At 39.2% G+C, this 18,937-nt stretch overlaps 1 pseudogene; it reads left to right on the top strand.

Annotated features, from left to right (window-relative positions):
• The first annotated feature begins 17,212 nt into the window (after positions 1 to 17,212).
• The window catches only part of LOC149144575 (uncharacterized), a 128,605-nt pseudogene continuing 126,880 nt past the window's right edge, over positions 17,213 to 18,937 (top strand).

The raw sequence follows: 18,937 nt of genomic DNA on the forward strand, positions 1-18,937 counted from the left end.
GTGGGGGAATGACATCCCTTTAACACATCAATAGTTTGTTGATGACATAATGATGTTCTGCCAAGCCACCCTCAAGGAGGCAAGAGCCCTCTTGCTTATCCTTCAAGACTTCATGCAAGCCTCCGAAACACAAATTAACAAAGAAAAGTCAAATATTTTTTTCTTTAACACCACGGTTTAGTCTCAATCCTTTCTAGCCAGAATATTGGGTTTTCGTATTGTCTCCCTTCCCTCAAAGTACTTGGGTATTCTTCTTAGCTTCAACTCCCTTAGAGTTTCAAGATGGAATGCCCTTCTTGACTATCTACAAAGTTGCCTTCAAAATTGGTCCTTTCGGGCCCTCAACATGGTTAGTGGTGTAATTCTATTGAAGGCGGTCCTGCAATTGATCCCCGTCTATCAACTCTCAAGCCTTGTTGCACCCAAAACAACTTGTACTAAAATGACAAACATTTTAAAGAAATTCCTTTGGCAAGGGGCACAAAAAGCCAAGAAATGGGCCCTCCTATCTTGGAATTGTTTAACCAAGCCTAGACTGGCAGGGGGTTTGGGTCTCAGAGATCCCCACACTCTTAATCAGATCATTGGAGCAAAGCTCTGGTGGAGATGGATTAAGGGAGGAAACAACCTATGGAAGCAGACGTGGGAAAGGAAATACAGAATGCCATCATCCACAGAAGGGAGACTGAGAATTCAGGGGACACAAAGAGGATCTACAATTTGGAACCTAGCAGCAGAAAATAGGATTTGATAAGAAATCACAACTTATGGGAGATTGGGGGGGAGACAAAGCACTATTTTGGCAGGACGCGTGGCAACAGAGGGAAAATTTATTTAGTCGATAAGACCTTGCCGAAATATTCCTATTCACAAACCAGTCTGCAAACTTGACAGTGAATAAGTTTTGGGATTAAGATGCCACATCTACCTAGCATGAGTGGAGAAGGAAATAACATTGGCCCAATGCTCCAGATTCTCCCCAATGGAGAACATATGATAAAGAGGTCAACTCCAGAAGAATAACGATTTCGGAAGGAACGAATATCCTTTGATGGGGATATAAAAATAAGGGAATGTTTACAATACAGGAAGGATATCAACTGAAAGTAGAACACCAACACCAGCATTCTCCACCCATATGGGGTACAATATGATTGGGGAAATTATGGCCAAAGGTAGCATTCTTCCTCTAGCTGGTTAGTCATGGACGAGCCCTCACTTGGGGCCAACTACAAAAACGAGGTGTTCAGGGCCCTTCTGCATGTGGCATGTGTGGGTCATGGGTGGAAACAATGGAGCACCTCTTAAATTCATGTCCCTTCATCAATCAGATCTAGCTTAATCATGAAAACCCCTTCTACCATTCAGACCATGACTGCGAAGCATTAAGGCTTCAATCAAAAAATGGAGGAAAAGAGAATACAAAAGCCATATTCTCAATAGAGCCTAGGGCATCTCTATTGGATTTATCCTTTGGGCGGTGCCGAAAGATAGGAATCAGAGAGTATTCAAAGACCAAAAACAAGCAAAGAGGGATGTTTGGCAGGTAATCATCAAAAACATCTGAGAAACCATACTAGCAGAGAAATGGTACCCAAACGATTGGAAAGTACCTCCTCAGGAAGGCCATATCCTAGCAATGCTTAACTTGTCCTTACATATGCTAATGCCTTTTTCATGGAAACTTAAAACTCCCCCCATCCAATCTCCCTCCAGATATATATGTCCCCTAGAGGAGTTCATAAAAATGAACTTCGATGGCGCCTCTAAAGGCAACCCTGGTGAGGCGGGATTTGGAGGCATTTTTAGAGACCACCACGGGTAGGTAGTTTGATTGTTTGCATCAGAATGTGGCATCGCGAGTAACAATGAGGTAGAATTCAATGCTGTTAAACATGGATTGTTAATCACAAGGAGGGAATGAATACAAAAAATGGTTGTTGAAGGAGACTCCACCTTGGTGATAGAAACCATAAAAAAGCTACATCAAGCCACACATTGGGAAAAGATAAGTAAGAGTTGGAGAATAGCAAGGTTAGTCCAGGAAATAGGAGACCTTATCCCAGACATTGCATACCTTATTCCGGTTCATGTACGTCGTTCAGGTAATGTTGCTACAAATTTCCTGGCTAATTGGGGGTATAATAACCCTGGAAAGGACTTGGACGTCTTCAGGGACAGGGCGACTCAAGATGAAGGGGTGGCAACCCTAGGGGAGATTTTGAAAAGAGATATGAGTGATAACTTGGGCCCTCGATCGGGATGTGACGAGACGCGAGACCCCCACATGGATCGTCGTAATGCTTAAGAAAGTGTGGAGCAGGGCAAGTGGGCAGCCCACCCAATGCGACCACATGCTCCAGGCAATTAGGGGTCTGACGACTAGTAAACCAGGATTTACAAGTGGTAAGTATGGTGGTTAACTTGGTATTTTGCATGAAAATGTTGTGGTTTCACCCCAGGGATTGTGGTAAGGTGGTGAAGGCAGCTCGAGGGACTGGAGACCTGCACCACTGGCAGAGAATCTACGACGATAGCATAGGTGCGACGACACGACTGGGTAACTTGTATGTCTTTCTGGCCTTCCTAGTTCATGAAATGGTGATATTGCAGCAAGGATCGAAGCTAGAATGGCAGGGTCTGGTAGGGATTGTGCATGGATTAATTGGGATTGGGTTAATTCTGTCTCTATTAGCGTTTGGAATGTCGATTTCAGTTTTTTATGGAAATCTTCTGGCCCAGATGGGAATGTATGGGAAGTCAGGGTCTGCATCTAGGAAATTGTTTGTAAATTTTGTCAAGGAATCCTGTAGTTCTAGGCATCTAAGGCCCAGATGGGCTTGGGGTTGGTTAGGGAGCCGAACATCTTATGAAAGTCTCTCGGACTGAAGGGGCATGTATGGGGAATTGCAGTCATTATTGAGCATCTGGTCTGTAAGTTTTGAGAAAGCCTCGTTTAATTCATGGATTCAATTGGGGTCATCATCGAGTGTCTGGTCTTTAAGTTTCGAGAAGGAGTCATTTAATTCATGGAGTCAGAGGCATGGTCAGGCTTGGAGTCAGTTAGAAAGTTTGAGAGGAGAAGGCATCCATGTCATTTGAAAGAAATGGAGATGGTCAAGTCTTTTGTCTGCCCAAAGGCAAAGGTCAAGGGAGTCGGGGTTCTTTGTGTTCTCTTTCTCTAGAATGGGAAATTGGGAACCATAATGGTCTCCCACAGGAAAGGGATGAAAGACAAAACATGTATATGGCATTTGGAAGGCAAATAGTTTAATGAACCCTCTGTGTACACTACCATTTCAGGTTTGCCTAAATTGCATAGTCCTCCGGCTCTAGCACAGCTAGTTCTCGCTTTGATGAGGAATCAGGTGGTACCGCAGTCGCTAGGCGACCCAGTCTACGACAGAATGGTGAAGGCAGAGGATAACACGACGAAGTGAGGTCGTCATTGCGGCGGTAGCCAAAACAGGGGGAAAGGGAAAACACTAATGGCTTCATCCAGCAAGCCCCAATGTAAAAAAGGAATTAAAACAGAGGAGGAAAACATGCAAAATCTCATGCATTCTTACAGTGTTGGATCCCCGACCAAGTGAAGTATGTCATCTTGGCATGGAAGGCAGAATTGAACCCCAAGGCGGCTACAAAACCAATTCCAGCAAAGGACTGGGAACCTTTGGTAATGGACCCTGGACATACCCGCGGAAGGCTGCCTCTGTTCAAACAATCATTCCATTTTTATTGGGTAATGAAGAGTCTACTAACAAGAGCTATGTCGGAAAACCAAAACACAGATGACCCCCAACAAACCCAACAATTTGAACTGAGCCTCAAGGACATTCAACAGGAAATATAGGTTGTACAAGTGCAATAGTACCATCAGAATGTTCACCTTGGCCGCATGGAAAAAAAGCTACAAAGTCTGTAGCAAAACGAAATGCCAAGGTCAAGTGCAAAGGACCCAACCCCAGTAGAATCATTTGATGATTGACCGAGAAGTCATGAAATTTCTAAAAGTTTATGATATTTTTGTTGTTTTTAATGATCTGGTCGGATAGCATTTACATTGTCAATAATACATATAGACAGGTGATAGATATGGAAGCCTATAAAGCTTGGATATACATGCTCAAACTGTTTATGTTTTGGACGGCTTATGATGTTGATCAGTGGCCAACAAACCTGGTTTCCTTTGGGCAGGTTGAGGCCACCAGACATATTTTTTATAACCTGCCTTAAATATGATTAATAGAAAGTTATTGCCAAGCTTACACACACAAACGAAAAAAACTTTATGGTAGACCAGATCTCGGGAACAATTTTCTATGGTATGCAAGGTTCTGTGATTTGTAAAGTCTCTATAGCATTATATCAAGAGAAGACACTATAATAACCCTAGATAGAGGACACGATTTGAGACTTGAAAAAGTGAAAGTTCTTATGAAAAATTATGTACCTATGGAGATACTCCAAATGAGATGCAACATTGTGAAGCAATCCAAAGCAATTCAAAATGACAACATATCTATGTAACATATATTATTTCTCCAAGCCCTATAACTTTGTGGAAAATCTGAATTTAAGGTTACTACAAAAGGTTAGTACTTTCATCCAAAATTAATCTCAAAATGAAAGGTATCAAGGATATTTTATGGTTTGTAAGAATGTTTACTAGGCCAAGCTGAAAAAGAGTTTAGACCAAGACCTAGAAAATAAAAACCTATGGTAAACCAATCCTACTCATCTAAATCATTTATTACCGAAGTATAATCTAGAAGAAGTACATGAGAAGTCTAAATATCCTCAAAATAAGAAGCTCGTTATATTTATATCTCTAAAACAGTTTGAGGAAATCAATGATTCATTAATATACATCTTTGAAGCATGACAAGGACAATACAAAATTTTCATAAGTTTAGAGACCATTCAAGGAGGATTATTGTGATGCAAGCCACATAAGAGACATTATCTCTATTAATGCAAATTACAAGCTATAGGAACCAACATTCTAGATGATACCTAAACATCAAAACTTACTACACATGACATCTTAGCATACTATAGCACTATAGTTTACAATTATATACAAGGACCTAAGGGATAGTAAAGTTCATCACCATGTGATCCAAGCTTATGAGGTTTGATCCAAGGTTTAGATATTCAACTGTGTTAAAAGATTTCTCGTGGATTAAAGTGAGTTCGGCTAAAAAAACTTGAAGAATATCACTATATAATAAATGTGGAGGACAAATATATGGCCTTTTTTCTTTGGATTGGAAGACCACTTTGTATATGGTATAGTTGAAGGACAGAAACCATACGAAGATAATTTCAATGATACTAGTATGAGAGATTGTTTTTTTTTTTCCACTAGAAAAATCCGTAATTTTTCATTAATCATAGAAAAATTACATATTATAGATGCGATTGCATATGCTGTATCATTCTAGTTGCCAAGGACTTGAATCAAAATATTAACAAAAAACTATGTACTGTTCAGATTCACCACGTAGGGTGATCTACCATAATATCAGTGAAAGCAGTGTGTTATAAGCCTATACATATGCCACGTAGGGCATTTCAAATAACTAGCATATATGTCTTGTTTTTATAAAACTATGTACAATGTCAAAATTTATAATTTTCAGTAGTAGTCATAAAAAACAACTAGTGATCAAGGGCTCTCTACCCTGTGATAGTGATGATCTATATATGGACGATGGAAGTAGCGGTATTCATTTGTCCCCCGCTACTCCTGAATCATCCACTCTCCTCTGGGTAGTGCCGAGGCCTCCTTGGATAGCTGGTCAGCACTGCTGTTATGCTCCCTGTAGATATGATTGCAAGTGATGTTATTAAATTGAGCCTTGAATATGTTAACTTCATCCAATATATTACTGAGTGTGTGAATGTGACAAGCAATAATATTATTGAACCAATTTATGATGATCTTTAAGTCTCCAAATATGTTTAAGTTTATGCAATGATGTCCTAAGGAGAAATGCAGGAGGTGTCGAAGGGTAATGAGTTCAGCGAAATTATTAGTTCCAGCTCCTAAACCCATCTTCACTTTATAGAAATGTTGTTCACTAATAAATAGGATAAAACCGCCACCACATCCCTGCTGATTAGAAACGCCATCAAAATACGCCCAAGGTGTGTTTTTATCAATGAGAGGAGGTCCATGAGGTCTGTGAGCTCTAGAAAGCTGTGGATCGGGCATCTTGTTATATGCAGATACAATACCTGCCACAATGTGTGGCCAACACACCGGCCTATCTTCAAAGATGGAGTGATTTCGAGCCAACCAAACATACCAGCTGGTGATCAAGGGGAGACTCTGTAGTTTGGATCCCTTGTGTCGATTAGACCAGTCATCCCACGCACTGCCAATATCGTCACCAACCCATTGCCCACAAAAATGTATGGAAGAAGATAAGTTTTGCTAAAGAGTGTTCAAGGCAGAGCAATTCAAAAAGAGATGTGTAGTCGATTTGGATGTGCATTTGCATAAGATGCTCCAATTTGGCCCATGAAAGGATCTGTGAGTGAGGTGTTCTCCCGTAGGCACTTTATCTCTAAGAATACACCAGAAAAACAATCTGGTCTAGGGAGGTGCTACAAGTTTCCAAATATACTTCCACCAAGATGTAATCTGATCCAGTTTTTTGTGTAGGATCAAGGATAGATACCCTGACTTTGGAGAGTAGATACCATTCTCCGTATGACACCAGATAAGTTCATCAGGACCCTCCGTTATCCTGATGTGTGATTCGGATAGAGCAGAGATGTATTCATGCCATTCCTGGTGCCAACATGGAGATAATTCAAGCTGCCATGCAGATTTCCATGCTTGAGAAAATATACAGGTGTTTTGATGATCTGCAATATTTGCAATCACCTTGATCTCATGAGAGTGTAAATGCTGAATGAGATCTCTAGAAAGCTGATGTCTTCCTCCTCCTCCAATCCATGGATCAATACCTATGCGGGCCTTGGAACCATCATTGATTCGCCAAACAAGATTGTCCCTGATATGAGGAAGAGAGTGTAGAAGTGCCTTCCATACTAATGAGATGCTTGATTTTGGCCAACTTGGTAAGCGGACCCAGTCCATGATGTGTTGTGGCCAGATGTACTTATAATAAGAAATAGAGGTCCAAAGGTTCTGTCTAGTCAACAGAGTCCAGCCCATTTTTGTAGCAAGTGCTTGTGCAAAAAGAGGGAGATCTTTTAAACCCAAACTGCCCCATTTCTTAGGCAGTGCAATCTTCTTCCAGCTAATCCATGCAAATATTCTTTTGTCCTGATTCCTGTTCCAAAGATATCTATTGCAAATTTGTTGCATACGAGCTAAGATATTCCTGGGAATCCATGCAAGTGCCATCCAGAAGACTAGCGTAGCCTCCAGGATAGATTTGATAAGGATGAGCCTGCCAGCCCTGGATAAATATCTGTGACTCCAGATGGACAGCCTTTTTTCCAATTTAGTAACAAGCCAGACCCAATCTGCAATCTTCTGACTAGTAGGTTTTATCCAAAATCCCAAGTATTTGAGACCCCTATCTAGTGGATGGATACGGTAAGGAAAGAGCTGGTGAGCAAGGTGGGACTCATGTATGGAGGTTCGGGCAAAGGTGATGGTAGATTTTAATTGATTGGCTAACATCCCAGTAGTAGACGAGAAAAGAAGGAGGATTTTGGAGAAAGTATGAGAGTCCCGAATACTACCATCAAGGAAGATAAGAACATCATCTACAAAAAGGAGGTGAGTAAGGAAGAAATCATTAGAAATCTTGAGACCACAGAGATCTCCATCTCTCTTAGCCATGCAATCAAGCGACTAAGTCCCTCCATGACAATCAGGAAAAGGAGGGGAGAGAGCGGGCAACCTTGTCTAAGTCCCCTTTCAGAATGGAAGAAATGAGAAGCAAGGCCATTAATGAGGACATTGAAGGTGGGGGAAGTAATGCAGGCCATAATCCAAGTGATGAAGTGTAGAGGGAAGCCCAAATGGATAAGGAGCATCTTAATGTAAAGCCATCTTACACGATCAAATGCTTTTGCTAGATCTATCTTGAGAATGATGCCCTTATGATGTCTGGTCCAGATAGAATGAATAGCTTCCTGTGCCGATCCAATGGCTTCATGAATCTGTCTGTGTTCAAGAAAAGCAAATTGCTGAGGGGCTATATGACAGGAGAGAATAGGCCTGAGTCTATTGGCTATGATCTTAGATATAATTTTGTACAAGCAGTTGCACAAAGATATAGGCCTATAATCATCGAAAGAGGATGGAGTGTCAGACTTTGGAATGACGGCAATGAAGGTCGAATTGATGGCATTGTACAAAGATTCGGTTAATCTGCACTCTTCCACAACTTTCAATAGGTCCTGTCCCAAAAGCTTATAGAAAGCAAGATAGAATTCTATGGTCCAACTGTTCGGGCCCGGGCTCTTGTCCTTCTTGAACCATTTTAGCGTGCTTTCAAGTTCACCAATAGTTACCGGTGCATATAGCTCCTCTGCCTCTTCCTCATTAACAAATCTTGGGAAATGTCCATCCACATTGATGATGTCAGCAAGATTTGAACCAGGAAGGCTTTTATATAGATTCCGGAAATGTGAAGAGCCAAGGTGGGAGAGTTTATTGAAAGAGTCAGCATACCTCCCTCAGGTAGAGGAAGATTCCAAATGGTATTAGATACCTTTCTTCCCTTAGCATAATTTTGAAAGAATCTAGTGTTGTCATCCCCAGCTTTCAACCATATGGCTCTACTTCTTAATCTCAGGGATTCCTCTCTCTCCTTCAAAATATGTGCCTTCTAGTTCTCCAACTCAATCAAGTGCGACTTGTCTTCAGCAGAAATAAACCCCAGACTTCTTTCATCAAGCAAAGTGCTCAGCTCAGATTCGATATGGACCAGTAGCGAGTTCTCCCTCATATATTTCTCTCTAGCCCAATTAATAGTAAGGTGCTTGAGCTTGGACAGATTATTAAAAAATCCTTTTGCCAAAGATTCAGCTCTATTAATCGGGTTGGCAGCCCAGAAATCTATAACCAAACTGATGTAGGCAGGATCCTGTAACCAAACATGGTTGAATTTAAAGGGGGCTTTTGGTTTTGGATGAGGGCCCAAAATCTCCAGATAGATTGGGGAATGATCCGATATGCCCCCTCTGCCAACCCATTATTTGTAATGGTGCAGGTGTTGTAGAAGGGGGCCTTTCATTAGAAATCTGTCTAGTCTTCTTGCCAGTGCAGCTTCACCCACCCTTCTATTTCTCCAAGTGGGAAGGGGTTTATGCATGGGGACAATATGAGAGATTGTTATACTTATAAGAAGGACGATAAAATCGACATGTCCATGAAGCTTGGAAGAAACCAAGATAAACGACATTACTAGTAGAAGTTAAAATTATGCAACTGCAGTCAAATTTCACTTTGGACAACTCATATGATGAAGATAATAATTGTAATAGATTCCTATTTTCGAGAGGATCAAAATCGACCAAAATATCACCTTATTTGGATAAGCAAAAGTTGGCTTTTGAATTTATTTATTTACTCGCGTATATTCGTTTAGGTTGGACCTAAGCACATGTACAATTGGAAAGCTTGTTAAGTTTAGGTATGTTCTATTCTAGAGCAATTTATTTAAATTTTCACAGTTAGCAATCACATCAGCATTACGATAAACTGCAGATAGAACATAAATATAAAACACAGAAGACAAGCCAAGGCAAGAGGACACAAGATATGGCGCAAGCCAGGGACAAACCCCACAATGTGTGGGGAAACCCTTTGATCAAATCTTCTTTTATCTTCAAAGTTCAGCAAAGAGAGAGAGAGAGAGAGAGAGAGAGAGTACAATTACAACAGAAGTCAACACTTTGACTTGTCTAGATCTAAGCATAGATCATCTTCTATAACAATGAGATCAGTTGAAGACATTCTGCTTCAACTGATTCTCCAAGGTGACGGCTTCACCTATCCATTTCGTCCATTTGCTACATCTTACCGTGGAGCACCATCTCAACTATTTTCATCATCATGCAACCTCATCCATCATCATGCTGTCTCATAAATCAACACGCTGCCTCATACATTAGCATGCAATCTCATTGCCAATTATGCTGCCCCTTTACATTATCATGATCATGTTTATCTTCATAGTCCCATTACTAATCATACTCATATACATATATATTTATTGATCACCAATTATAAGTCATACCCTTACAGATCTGATTGGGAGAATGCCAAGATATACTATAATAGTTCTGCAGAGAACGTATCCCTTCTGATTCAAACCCTAACCATCATTGACCATTATGCTGAGATTGCTACAGGAATACCACCTGGATCTACTTCATCAATGGTAAGGTGTTACATCATATAAGGTTTCCATGAACAGCGTTGAGAAGTCTTCATGACTGCGTATGGTCTTCCATAATTATATAGACAGCTCTTCCTCCAATCGAGATCCTTACAAGTGTGCCATGACATGAACAATGTATAGGTTTCCTTTCCATATATAGCGGTTCTTCTATCCCAGTGGCTTCATACATCTCCATTGCACGGATTCATAACAGCGTTGGATTATTGCCTGCGTATATATATATATATATATATATATATATATATATATATATATATATATATATATATATATATATATATATATATATATATATATATATATATGTGTGTGTGTGTCCTGCGTATATATATATATATATCTGATTGTCCTGCGTATATGTATATCCGACTGTCCTACGTATATGTATATATCTGACTGTCCTGCGTATATATGGCTATTGCATTCATGATCAGCGTTCTGACTGTGGCCTTTTTATTTTACAGCGGCTACATTTATGTTGGACAGAGTATAAGTGCTCCAAGCTGTGCGTATATATATATGCTGTGTGTTCATAACAGCGTATAATGCCGCTGCCAATGCCTTGCGTTCACCATGACTGCGTATCACCATGGTCCAGCAGAGCTCGTAAATGAATCTGGCAGCAGGCACGGGCGCCTGCAACTTGAAATTACTCCCGGCTGTTTTCCATTCCCGAATGCAATCCTCCGTAACATACTTGCACTCCACCGAAAGCAGAGCCATGATAATACTGCACGGTGTTTAAATCTGCCGGTGCTTCTAAACCAAAACTGCTTCCTTTACCTGAACTGCGGCTGTTGTTGCTGCATCATCATTGAGGAGGAGGAGGCTTTTAGGAGATTCGAACGCTTGATGTAGATGAAGGAAATTGTCGCTGCAACGGTGAACTGAATTACTCCAATACTAAAAAGAAATTTTGCGCAAACCCTAAGGAAGATTGTCGAGGGCTTTGCCCTGCATTAAAAGAATTTTGGCCTTGACAGAGAACGAAATATAAGCATAGAAGGGGGATGCCGTAGAGGATAGAGGACAAATGCCCGATGGGATATTAGTCACATGCTACGGTCACCCAGATTAATGCTACAGCAGTTAGGGCATCATAGCAAGAACTCTTAGCGTTTTCTCCTTCTCCAAAAACCCAGACGTGGAGAGGAGATCACCTAAAGAGTGTGTTTAAATGACATCAAATCCTCTTATATTTATACTAAAGTGAGGATGATGAATAGACACGTCGGTTGGGCTTCTAGAGCCTACATATGTGCTGGTCGGCTTGATAATAATTACATAAACAAAATAAATTCATATCTCCATAAATACTTATCGGAATCGGATGATCTTTGGATCAATCCTACACCTCTCGACGAGAGGGATCCAATAAAAATATCAGTTGCTAGAAATAAGCCAACCCACATGGAGTTTTGCCCTAGTTGCCAATTTAACAAAGCTCAGCCTCAACAGCAAGTATACCCTCTGAAAACCTATAAATAGAAGAGACCTCAAGCTCATTTGAACATAACCTTCAAGCACTATCTTTTCTCTTCTATTGTTTGGTTTGCACAGGTTTGATGGAGGGAAGCTCGCACAAAGGGTCTCAAACTACAGGGTTGAAGCTCGTACGTGTCTAGGGTTTCTGAGCCACAAACACTCACACATAACTAAGGTTTTTCATCCCTGGACATTGGCATAATATGGTTCTGGGAGCTTCTGGGAAGTCTAGGACTCTCGCACATGGTGTCTAAGGGAGTGTTTGGGAGGCTAGGGTTTCTGCAGTACAGTTGGACCCCGGACGCCCAAACGCAGTTCTCCTCGGAGCGTCCAGATCAGTCCCAGATGCACTCATCCATTTCTCCAGAGAGCATCTAAATCAACCATAGACACTTGCACACAATATCTCTGCATCCGTCTGGGACCAAAAGATGAGTTATCAGTATGCAACAGTGTTCATCAAAGTGACAACAATATCCAACAGTTAATTGCAGTCAGTGATAGTGCATTACAATCCTCATAATCAAGATCTTTGACTATAAGTATGTTTAAGGTCATGTTATGGATGTTCTAGTTGTTTTGTTGCATTAATAAAGATATGGATCATTGTAATCTCTTTTGCTGAACCATTTGATAACGATCTAAGAAGAAGAAGAATTTCCAAGGGTTTTCCCCGTAGTGGGTTTTTCCTTGGTCTCCGACCAATCTTGATGTCTCTATGTGTGCATGCTTTTCTTTTATTGTTCCTTTATATTCCACTGCATATATGATGATGATATTGTTGTTTCTACATAGTTTCATATGTTGATGAACAATAATGTAAATCTGCATAATTTTATAATGTTATGGGTGAACTCAATGTGTTAATGACGAAATGCAATTATCAGAGAAAAGAACAATGTATCCATATGAAAAATTAACATGGTATCAGAGCTAGGTTGAAGAAAAGTGATGGAGATCACCCTGATGATGACACCTTTAATGGAATCAAGAAGAGGGTGGTGGAGACCAAAAATAATTCTAAGATTTGAAGAAAACCCTAGGCAACTTTATTATTAGGGTTTGATGGATTCTATGAGGTTAGGGTTGGAAAGAAAACCCTGGTTTATGGAAAAGACATGAGATATAGCATGGTCAATGTGAGGAGGCTGAAGCACTTGTGAAATATTTGATTAATCCCTAGATGGGATAATCCCTAGTAGGCTTGGTTGGTAACAGTGTTATGTGGACTATGGATGGTGATGGTCGATTCTAGAGGGAGAGGATCACCTCTCATTGAATATGTATTTATTGACTTGTGATGCCTCTTACCTTTGTTTAGACTTATGGATATGATTATTATGTTTATTGTTTATACTTCATGCATATGTATTTGAGTGTATGGATGTTTCTAACCTCCCAGTTGAGATGTGATGAGTGGATCCTTCTTAAAGATAATTTGGAATGCAGGAAATATGGCTAGCGTTGGAAAAGGTTAAGAGGCACTATATGAAAGGATGAAAAAGTGCTTCAAGCTGCCCATGCCTAATGAAAAGGTGCACGGGTATTTGAATACCATAACATATGCATGGTAGTTGTATTTTAGATATAACATTGATGGCTAGGTAAGCCTTATGGTATGATCAGAATGTCTCCTTCTTTAATGGCTCATACATGCATATGAAAGCACCTCATGTTGAACATTTTGATCTTCATGAATTCTATAAGGCTATCTAATGTTGATACATTGATACATTTGATGTTTGGCTAACATCTATCTGTTGGATATCTTGATCCTATAAAGAAGGTGTTACACATCAATTTGTCACCATGACACTTGATCACTTTATGGGTATTTTTACCATCCGTGAACATGTTTGATTAAACTCCCTTAGAAGTCAAACAACCAAAAATATCTTGAAGAAGATAGGAAATTTAGGAAAACTTGTTGTCACACCTTGTCAAGTATCACCCGTGCTGATTATCCTAGATATTCTTGCACATTCGCTGGAATTAACTCTGAGAACAATGCAAAACTGCGCTCTTTTTGCCACTATAGACCACGTAGGTGAATCAAAGAAAGTAAAAATAAAAAGTACATTCTAGAAACATAGTTGGTCGAATATTTCCCAACTGAAACTTCCAGGTGATGACTATTCGAGCTATAACCCTCAAATGATGCATCTTAATCACTTTCCTTAAGGAAACCTAATCCCTCAATTAGAGGATCTCACCCTCCTCTTTTGGATCTGAAACTTCTTCCTCTTGGCCTATAAAATGGCTAGAGGGTAGAGGGATTGAGGAGATCAGAATTGAAAGAAGATAAAATTATGCTACTAGTTTGAGATTTGAAAGATTATCATCTAAGCAGGAGGTTGAAGGAATTTGGGAGGAACCTCACGGCATCAAGGCAAAGGTTGTAAGGCTCTTATTTATATTTAATTAATACAAATGAACACTTTTCCCCATTGAATTGTCTTATTGGAATGATGAATGGTTTATAATCATTTAAAGTATTTATTAAGGCGAATTCAATTCCTAATATCCTTGATCATTAGGTTAAGTTTGTTTGAATTATTATATCACATATGCTTTTGATCCTTTTTTTGTTTATGGTTGCAGACCTTATCAAGCATTGAGGAACTGCATCAAGTCACAACAAGGGATCTTCATTGAGCATTTCGAGAAATAGGTAAGAGGCTCATTCATTAGCTTTAATACTTATAATTCAAACAATTCCAACTTAGGGAAAGAGTTATTTCAATTGTCCGTTGTAACAAATTGGTGACTCCACAGGGGAACGCTTCTGTTCTCTTCCTTTTCCTTAGTTTTGCTTTCTGATCTTTCTGGTTTGTCTTGACCTAAGTCTTTATGAACTAATGACCTTTTAGATCTGTGTGGTTAATTTATTGATTTTTTAATTTTTTCTTGGGTTTGTGAGATCTGCATTGTTTTTGTTCACCAACATAGTGCAAATTTGCGCTAGTTTCACCTTAGAAAAGGGCGCATGCACTCTGTCTTGTATTGCTGACCTACGCATGCCTTGGAATTTTTTTAAAATTTGGCTTTTATTTCAACCCAGACCTAGATTTAATTTTCTGGAAGTGTCATTATCTTTGTTTGGACTGTCTTATGTCTCTTCTGAACTCATTTGAGTGCTTTGTTAAGGTTTTTTTAGAATTAGGTCTTTTTGCAGAAACTGGTGGGGTTTTGTCTAGTTGGTTTGTCAATTGATCAAAATGAGATAGGTTATCCATGAGTTTGTGATAACCATGGCTTATTATGTCAAATACGCTAGTTTACCTTTTAATCTTGCTTATTTGTGATCAATTCCATATTGAATTGCAAATTAGGGTTTCTTGAGATTTAGTGTTTTTGTGAAGGAATTGTTGTCATTTGTTTGATAAAAGGGAAATTATTGCTTTGCAATTTTGAAAATTTCTCACAATTATACTGATATCATTAAATTAAAGAATTCATAGAGAAAATGTATTTTTCTCCAAACTCTCTTGATTGATTTCTGTGTGTTTGAAAGTTTTGAGTGGTAAACAATAAAGAGTATTTTTGGTTTGTTTCATATTTAAGTAAATCTAGAACTTAGCTTACTTATGCATTTTCATTGCATTGAGATGGAATTGGTTGTTTTATGAAAAGTTGGAAAAGTTATGAGTTTTGTATTTCATTTCGGAAAAATCAAAGAAACTCTTTCTTTCCTCTAAATAGGATTTCATCGAATTTGAAAATTGCAAATTGCATATTTCAGTGCATTAAGATTTTTGAGTCGTGTCATAATATCATGAGTTTCACCTCCATCACCTATTGAGTAAACAACAACTTAATAATACAGTGTTAATTAAAATTCATCTAGAATTTTACATTTTTTAGGGCTCTTACCACCTACAGTAGCTTAAGTGCAGGGCTTTGGAATAGGAAAGTGAGTAAACCTTCCAAAGCTACAAATATATAATAGAATCTTGAGCTAGGGAGAGAAAATTCATTTATTTTAGTTTTTCTTTGGGAAGCTCTTCTTATACATGAGTTAAGCACAAGATCATGTCCAATTTGGTGAAGTGATTGTACCCACTATATTAGCTAAGATATAGTGATTTGCATGTATTACAACGGTACTGAAAGGTACTTGGGGTCACTTGAAAGTAAACCTCCAATTGATCACATGGAGGAGCCTTCAAGGGGATTGAGCTTGTTACTCTACCCTTGCGTGTACATCTGATCTACGATTGTCCCCCTGGGTAAAATTGTTGTATTTGGTAAACTTAGTGACCATAATCCTAGGGCTCTACCTAAGGTGACAATAGAGGGAAGGTCCTATTGTACCTGGAACAGACATTGACTAGACTCACTTGGAATTTTTGGAGGGTAATATTTGCTTGAGATGGTATAAGCAAAGTTAATTGCACCAGACTATTTCATTAAGCAAGTTGTCAAGGTAACTGTTTCCAAACATTCATTTCTATAAATATTTTTCACCTTGATCACTGCAACGTTGAATTTCATCACCAAATGGTAATTATTTATCTTTGTGAGAAGTCAGTTTGTATGGTTTGAACTCCTAGATTTTTAGCGTGTATTACTTTTTGTGTTGTTTTTACCTTTTAGAGACTTTAGGTGTAATTTAGATATTGTGTGAATCATTAATTGAAAATTTTTCATTGTGGTTGAATTACCAAGACAATCACATAGGATGCTCGGGTAACCCCCCTGAGTATACATTGAGTCAGTTAGAAAAGATCAAAGCTGAGAGGTCAAAATCATCAACCTATGGGACTATAACAGAACCTGAAACTTCTATTATTATAGAATTTGATGTAACAAGAATTGAAATTAATCAACCAGAAACATCAACTATTTTAGAATCTGAAGTGATAGGACCTGAACTTGATCAACCTCAAAAATTAGAATCACACTAAGAAGAAACTGATTTAATAATTACTAATTTTATTCAAACAAAATCAGATATTGGAGAGGTTTCAAATTCACAATTAACTGAACCAGATAACAAAGAACCCGAGTCTGACATTTCTAAGCCTGAATCACTTTCAACTGCTATAGCCCCTACTCTGAGTCCTCCACGTTCACCGCGTGTAAAACTAATTATAATTGATATTATTCCTCCTGGTCTCATTAGCATCAAAGAACTTGCCTTAGACGAAGAAGAAGAATCACCTCACACACCGGTTTCTACCAATGAACCAACAAATATTTCAAAACTTCTCCTCAGGTCTCTTCACCCTGACCCTTGGTATTTCACACTCTTGAACTTTTTAGGACAAGGTATTCCACGATACACGACTCCTTACTCTACCATACTTGGTTTTGACTGGTCTAGAATGGCTTCTGGAAGTATCTCATCAGACACATCTATGTTTTCTACTTCTCCGGAGTCAACTTTATATGGTGGTCCACCAGTGCCTCCTGGATATCAATCTCTTTCTGGGACATATTTAGGATCTTCTCTCTCAAATCAACCTTTAACTATGTCAATTAGGTTAACTGATCCTACGCTTCAGGATTTGATATCTGATCAGTATATTAATATGATTTCCATCAACATAGGTAATTTTCCAACAAACCCAATAGACGATTTTTACCCGCCTGGGGGGAAACCTTCATATCCTCCTCCAAGAGGAAAACTTTTAGTTGGAACTTACCCTATAGGTGGAGCGCAACCTCCTTCTGGAAATTATCCTAATTATGGTCAGATGCCTCAAACTGGTTTCGGTGAACCTATTATGCATCAACCCACCATGAAAATGCCTTCCCCCGGGGTCAATACAATCTGGAATCCTTCGTTTAATCAACAACAATTCGAGTTTCTCCTCAAGTACCTATTGTTACACAACATTTTGTCACTATCCCTGTATTCTGCATCTACGATCCTGAAGGACCTCTAAAGTGTACCCGACATAATTTCCCATAATGAAGAAACTCCCAGTATGTCCCTCTTCATGAGCAAAATAATTCCCCTTTGCATCATTTCCCAAGAATCTTCCTTCTATCCTAGTTTACAAGATCGACGCTACTGTCCAGTTTTCTCCTTGTGCCGATTTACAGAGGTTAAAATTAGGCCTTGCACCGATCGGATAGACTGAGCCCTTTTCTAGTCATGCCAATCCTCTTTTGGAAGGTTTTTTATATAAGGAGCCGAAGCGTCCATGTTTAGAAGCTTCATAACGGAAGTCTAGTAGATGGTTGGGCCGAATAGAGTCGAGGGAATTAGTTTGGACTCCTTTCCCCTATTCGAATGGAACAACCAAAAGAGATAAGACCTTCCCATGATGAGAGGAACCATCCCCCATCCATCCAAGCTATATAAGCCTCTCTTTTTCCCAAGAAAAAGCTAGTTGGAGTTTTGGAGCAAGTGTGAATAACCAGCAAGTCATTTATAGCTTGTAGCTTTCTAGTGTATGTTTGAGGAATAATAGTGTGATTTTGGTTTGGTTTGAGACTAGAGGGAAAGAGGCCTTAAAATTCCATTTGTTGGGGCTATCCATGAAGTGCTAGCAGAAGTGTGGGAACTCGGATACGTCAGAAGAGACTAGCAATGTCAAGGCATCAGTTGTAATCTTTTCCTAATTTATATTAATGCAACTATCGATTGATTTCCTACATGAAGTGTCATTTTACATATTTACGGCTTAATGTTCCTTAACCTATTAAGTAGGCTGAATACAATATTGTATGTTATCATGTTTGTTGTTGTTGTTGTCTGCTTGTTTAAGGTATTTGAAGGATGGAAACAGAAGATAGCTGGAGTGAGGAAGCAGGATCATCACCAAGTGGAATAACGTTCTAAGAGGTAGGCCCTATTAATTGATTCTAGCTTAAGGAGATTTTTCATAGATTGTTTGTTTGTGGCTATACCCGCTCTCTCAGGCTAGAGGACTTGTTTGTGTCCGCACCACAAATTGGTGACTCCACTGGGGATCCAATCCTTCTGTTTGATTGATTGTCATTTTATGGTTTTGTGTGAAATTTTCTAGTATCACCATTTCCTTTTAGTGTTCTCTGGTTTACTGCTTTGAGCCTGAAATTTATAGTGGCAAGTCTAGTCT

This window comes from Pinus tabuliformis, chromosome X, assembly GCF_031772625.1.
Source record: "Pinus tabuliformis cultivar Carrire ecotype Pingquan chromosome X, CPIR1, whole genome shotgun sequence".
In the NCBI taxonomy this organism is placed as follows: domain Eukaryota; kingdom Viridiplantae; phylum Streptophyta; class Pinopsida; order Pinales; family Pinaceae; genus Pinus; species Pinus tabuliformis.